General features: G+C 42.9%; 1 pseudogene across 1 annotated transcript; it reads left to right on the top strand.

Annotated features, from left to right (window-relative positions):
* Positions 1-648: 648 nt before the first annotated feature.
* Positions 649-1,927, top strand: LOC103273944 (annotated as a pseudogene). Its single transcript, XR_002482730.1, has 2 exons — positions 649-769; positions 848-1,927. The product of XR_002482730.1 is annotated as an NEDD8-conjugating enzyme UBE2F-like (transcript).
* The last annotated feature ends 4,515 nt before the right edge of the window (positions 1,928-6,442 follow it).

Genomic DNA, 6,442 nt, shown 5'->3' on the forward strand with positions numbered 1-6,442 from the left:
CTAATCTAGTTTACCACTCTGAAAATTCAGAGAGAACTATTACCAAATACCCAGCCAAATGAATTGAATGGGACAGCACTGGTCACTTCATTTGTGTTTTACCCATAAGAGAAATGACAGCAGATTCCACTCTGATAATACACAGAGCCAAAGACACATTTTGACCACAGAACATTCCTTGTGAGTTAAGTTTCTTACTTAATTTTGTGTTATTATAACAAACTATGATAGACCGGATAATTTATAATAAACAGAAATGTATTTGGCTCACAGTGCTGGAGAGTGGGCAGTCCAAGATCAAAGGACCACATCTAATAAGGTCTTTCTTGTTGTGTCATAATGTAGCATCACAGAAAGCATTGCATGGGCAAGAGAGAACGGGAAGAGAGTCAAACTCACCCTTTCAGCAGAAACCCACGATAATCAACCTACTCCTGAGATAACAGCATCAATTCATTCATAAAAGCAGGGTCCTTGTGATCCAATCACCTCTTAAGCATCTCGGCCCTCGGCACTGTTGCACTGAGATTAAGTTTCCAATACACGGGTTAGGGGCCGCTTCTCGGTGCCGCCGCCCGGGCGGGGCATGGTGTTGGGCGCCGGGCCCGCCTCGCCTGTCTCCGGGTGGCCAGGGTAAAGGAAACAGTAATGCTAACGCTAGCAAGCAAACTGAAGCGTGATGATGGTCTCAAAGGGTCCCGGACGTCAGCCACAGCGTCCGACTCCACTCGGAGAAGTTTCTGTGAGAGACGAGCTGCTTGTTAAAGAGGTTACAGAACTTGAAGCTAATTGACCTTGTACATGCAAAGTGCATTTCCCTGATCCAAACAAGCTTCACTGCTTTCAGCTAACTGTAACCCCAGATGAGGGTTACTACCAGGGTGGAAAATTTCAGATTGAAACTGAAGTTCCCGAGGCGTACAACATGGTGCCTCCCAAAGTGAAATGCTTGACCAGGATCTGGCACCCCAACATCACAGAGACAGGTGAAATATGTCTAAGTTTACTGAGAGGACATTCAATTGACGGCACTGGCTGGGCTCCCACGAGAACGTTAAAGGATGTTGTTTGGGGATTAAACTCTTTGTTTACTGATCTTTTGAATTTTGATGACCCACTAAATATTGAAGCTGCAGAACATCATTTGCGGGACAAGGAGGACTTCAGGAATAAAGTGGATGACTATATCAAACGTTATGCCAGATGATAAAAGGAGAAGATTGCAGGCCCATGGACTATGCATTACAGTTTGTCTCTAAGGTGAAACAGCAAGAGGTAGCCCCCTTCCCCAGTCCTTATGCTCCCTCTCAGTCTTACTGGATTGTCCCAGTCCTGTGACCATGTTGTACTGAAGAAGACCATCTTCATGACGTCCACTGTAGATGGAGAATTCAACATAAATACAGCAAGAAGATGTCTTTGGGCTTCTAAAGAGTTGTCTGCTTACCTTAATATGTTTACTTTTTAAAAATTGTACTGTATAGGCTGTTGGTGAAATTCTTGAGAAGTTGTAATGAACTAAAAATTGAGGCTAGAGCTTGCTTACCCTTTTCCCAGACAAAATTGGTTTTCTGCACAAGTGATGCTAATGATGTGTTCAGTGTAACTCGCAGATTGGCAATAAGAAACCTGCTACAAACTGTGATTGGATGCAAATTCTCTTAGCTTCTTCCACAATGTTGGCCCTTCCTAGATGTTGTGAAGCTTCCCAGAATGCATAGTCATTCACTGTAGATCTCTTATTGAAATGCGTATTTTATTTAATGTAAGTATATTTTGGAACAGATTTGTAATTTGTACAATTTAATGCTTTAATTATTTTTTCTATTCTCATTTAGTTTGCATTTTCATTGTATAGAGCAGACAGAAAGATGTTGGGTCAAGCAACTATTGAAGAGAAATACAAAGAAAATATGAAAGACACATTATTCATTCTGTCCAAATGCAGTGAGAATCTGGTTCTTAAAAATCAGCTCTTGCTTTCAGGTCCAGATGTGGCAAGAACATTTCAGAGCCCTTTGAAGCTAGATCTGAATGATAAAAATAAAAACAAACAAAAAAAACAGGGGGCTCATTCTCACACGCTGTCCAGAGGAAACTGGCTGGAGCCTGAAGCAGCTGCTGCTGGTGTTCCTGCAGTGGTCGTGTGATCGTGAGCCAGTAGCGGCTTATCTGCACCAGATTCTCTCTGTTCTGAGAGATAGGACAGACACCTCAGGAATCAGCCCAAACTGTGTCTGATGCCACTGAGACTGTACCTGTGGTCTTCTCCTGAGTTTGCTGTGGCTCCAGGCCTGCCAGTGGGTGAGTCTCCAAGACCTTGGAAGCCCAGGAATCAGCCATGCTCATCCAGGTTAACGCATTTCAGAGGAAGAGCCCTGAGGAGAGGTGAGTGGATTTACTCCAGCCTTTAGACTTTTGAACCAATGAAATCAAATGCAAAATAAATGTCTAGTTTCATTTGCTGCCTGCCTAACACTCTCAAATTGAACTGCTAGCCTCTTTCAACCTCTGGATTCCTCCTTGTCTGCCATCTACTAGGTTTAGTCTGCTTGTCTTAATTTATAGAATCTCTGATTGTGAGATTAATCTGTCACGGAGATTCAGCAGGTGAGGAATGTAGGCCTTGCTTCCTGTTTGCAATCATGCATTGTACCCACTGGACTTGAAGGTGGCCCCCTGCTATTTGGCCACACATCTGAGTGCACATAGCAGGAAGGGTGGGGCTGGATAAAGTGAGTGGTGGCATCTCAGGGGCTCTGGGCTTGTCTGTAAGGCACAGTAATTTCCACCTCTCAGGGCCTAGGAGAGGTACTGCAACTTCACATAATTCCTCTGCCTGGCATCAGAGGAACTCACCAGCTGAGCACTAGGCATCATTTCTAGGTGGGTCAGGAGACCAGCAGCTGACTTCCACCCCTGGGGAGCCACGAAACGTAGTTCTCTGCCTGGTGCCCGTCCCAGGCACAAAATCACAAAAATTCCACAGTAGCTATTGGGGCTTCCCCCAAGGTGCCTGGTCGGTGTTTCAGGTGTCAATGGAGTGATGTGTTCATGAGAGCACTTCTGGGGAAGCACTGATGCCAGTGCTTGCTGTTCAGTGTAAACATTTATGCAGTGTAGGTGAAAGACAGTGTGCCCTCTGGACCACATGGAAAGTGATACTGTCAGTTATTAAATCTGACCTCAAAATATTTGCACAGTAGAAAAATACTTTGCTTATAATCAGGGATTAAGCAACTCTTTGAAAATGACATGGCCAGATAACTGAATCATCCCATTCTGTCCAGTGAAAATCCTTCAGAGATATTTTGCATACCACCCCCCTCCATCTTAAGGAGAGCACCCAGATGCAGCCTGTCGCAATGAGCACCCGGTATTGTGCTGGGTGCTTGGCCAGTGAGGCCCATGGTTCCTGCTGGTGACTGCAGAACCTTGCCTTCCAGACCTTGTGTCTTCTTGGTGGTGGTCTCCTCGCCACTCTTAGGCCAAAGTTACATTTCTGACTCCAGTCCACTTGCCCCCAACCATCCAATAGTTGATGATGTCTGATCTTCCAGGGGATGGGAATCTCTAGACTGGCCCAAAAAGCCAACCCTGGTTGCCTATGAGAATTGGTGGGCCCTCGGGGAGGTGAAGGTCTTGGGCAGCCTTGACATCCAAGCGGATGTCCAGAACCTTTGCTTCCTGATTCCTGGTTCTTGACTGTGCTCTGCAGGGTCCTCATGACTCTACTGCTTAGAATTTGATGTGTATGCTGCATGTTTTCAAGCATTCATACAAGGAAACACTTCCAGGATGGGCCTCTCAGAAGAAGCCTCACAATTCCTCTCTGGTCTTCCCCTAAACATTCTACCAGCAGATGACCTCCCCTTTGTGGTCTTTCTACTAATGAGCCAAGGCAGGAGTACTATTCGGATGCTAAATATGGATCTTGTGTGTCTCCTTGCTTTCTGCCCCCTCCCTTGCCCTGGGCCTTGGTCCTAGTCTGTGGTGTTTTCCACCCACTTTATTTGCAAAGCATGGGTCATGGGTAGCAGTGTCTTGGGTTGGGGGCCTTCACCAGCCCTCATCTCCAAGTACTGAAAACCTTAGGGGCTGCTTTTGTGGCTTCCATCAGCTGCAGGTTAAGCCAGGTGTGCACCTGCTAGAGGAGAAGTCACAGCACTACAGAAGTTCACATAGAAACTCTAAAGAAAGTGGCTTCAGTAGCCAAAACATTTCAGTGAACATTCTTTTGAAGAACATGTACCATAGTACAAAGCGCCTGTGCATATTTTACTCTGCCTATAGTTATTTGCACACTTGTTTGGAAAGGCATTTTGAGACTCAGGAGGCAACAGTGGCTCCCTTTGGCTTGGCCACAGCCACACTAGTCTCATTAGAGTCCTGGCCCATTCACAGGCCATCAGGATGCCTTATGGCAGCAGAAAGGTTGAATACTCCTTCTGCCAGGCTTTAGACCTTTAAAAAAAAATCCCCGAGTGCATACTCCCAGGCAGTGGTGAGCACAAAAATCTGTTCTGTCTCCAGTGAACAAACCCTGCTCGCTGTTCCCTGGGATTGCTCAGCTGTCACCCCCCTCAGCCCCGCCCTCTTCTTCAGAAAACTGCTGCGAAAAGTTCTCAAAACAGTTTGAAATTGATCAGTTCCTGTTTCTTCTGTAAAGCTCATGACACTAATGGTGCATTCTGATTTACATTTCTTAAGTAGAACCTCCTTACTCCCTAAGAGGTTTTAAAATAAGTCACAAATTCCTGTTAGCATCAGATTTTTTGCTGATAATCAAATCAAGCAGATTTTTTTAATGTAAAAATTCCAACAAAACGATGTAAACCACAATCCAGAATTGTTTTCACTTTCATCCACATGTTTAATCTTGGAAATGTGGGTTTGCTACAAGTTCACTATTCTTCATAAAATAAAATGTGTCTAGCAAAATGCTAAAAAAAAGTTTCCAATACACGAACTTTGGGGGACACATTCAAACCCTAATGCTAAATTTTTCTTGTGGATTGTATGACTCTACCATTGCTTTCTCTGAAAACCTGGTGAGCTTTGGTCACATGTGTTTTCGTTATTTTATGATGAGTATTTGCTTGGCGATATCTCCTGTTTTCTCTGTTGCTGAGGCACATGCCATATTGAAAACCTAAGCCCCATCTGAAGTTTGGAGAATAATATGAAGTCCAATAACTTTCAGTGGGACAACAGTACTGTGCACACACTTGCACACCCACACACCATACACATCAAAGCACACACAGGCATGAAGCATACATACAGAAGAACACACACATATACTACTCACACATGTACCTACACATACACACTACTTGCATGCACAAAAGCACACCAAATCACACATACACATCTCACTCAAACACATGTGCACATAGCACAACCACACACAAACCCCATACCACACACACTATTCACATGCACACGTATGCTATAAACACAATATATCACTCACATGCATACACATTATAGCATACATGTACACGAAAAAATGAAATTTTACATAAGACTGGAAACTATAAAAATCCTAGAAGAAAATCTAGGGAAAAATCTTCTGGACATTGGCTTAGACAAATTTATGATGAAGACCCCAAAAGCAAATGCAAGAAAAACAAAAATAGTCAAATGGTACTTAATTAAACTAAAAAGCTTCTGCACAGCAAAATAAATAATCAACTACAGTGCACAGAAAACCTATAGAATGGGAGAAAATATTTGCAAATTATTCCTCAGACAAAACACTAATATCCAGAATCTATAAGAAATTCAAACAACTCAATATGAAAATAAACAACTCCATCAAAAAGTGGTGAAAGGACATGAACAGTTTTCAAAAGAAGACACACAAGCAGCTAGCGAACATATGAAAAACTGTTCAACATCACTAATCACCAGAGAAATGCAAATTAAAACCACAATGAGTTATCATTAAAAAGTCAAAGAACAACAGATGTTGGTGTGGATATAAAGAAAAAGAAAAGCTTATGCGCTCTTGGTGGGTTTGTAAACTAGTTCAACTTCTATGAAAAACAGATGGACATTTCTCAAAGAACTAAAAATAGAACTACCATTTGCCCCAACAGTTTCATTACTGGATATCTAACTAAAGGAAAAGAAGTCATCATATAAAAGAAGAAACCTTCTCTCATATGGTCATTGCAGCACTATTCACAATAGCAAAGTCATGGAACCAACCTCAGTGCTCATCAATGGTTGACTGGATAAAGAGAATGTGTTGTACATACACTATGAAATACTACATAGCCATAAAAAATAAAATCATGCCCTTCGTAGCAAGATGTATAGAATTGGAGGCCATTGTCTTAAGTGGCCCAACTCAGAAACAGAAAGCCAAAAAGCACCTATTCTCACCTATACATAAATGGACATAAAGGTGGAAATAAGAGACATTGGGGACACC

The sequence above is a fragment of the Carlito syrichta genome, unplaced genomic scaffold (assembly GCF_000164805.1).
Source record: "Carlito syrichta isolate Samal-C Ts95f unplaced genomic scaffold, Tarsius_syrichta-2.0.1 Scaffold314310, whole genome shotgun sequence".
Taxonomy (NCBI): domain Eukaryota; kingdom Metazoa; phylum Chordata; class Mammalia; order Primates; family Tarsiidae; genus Carlito; species Carlito syrichta.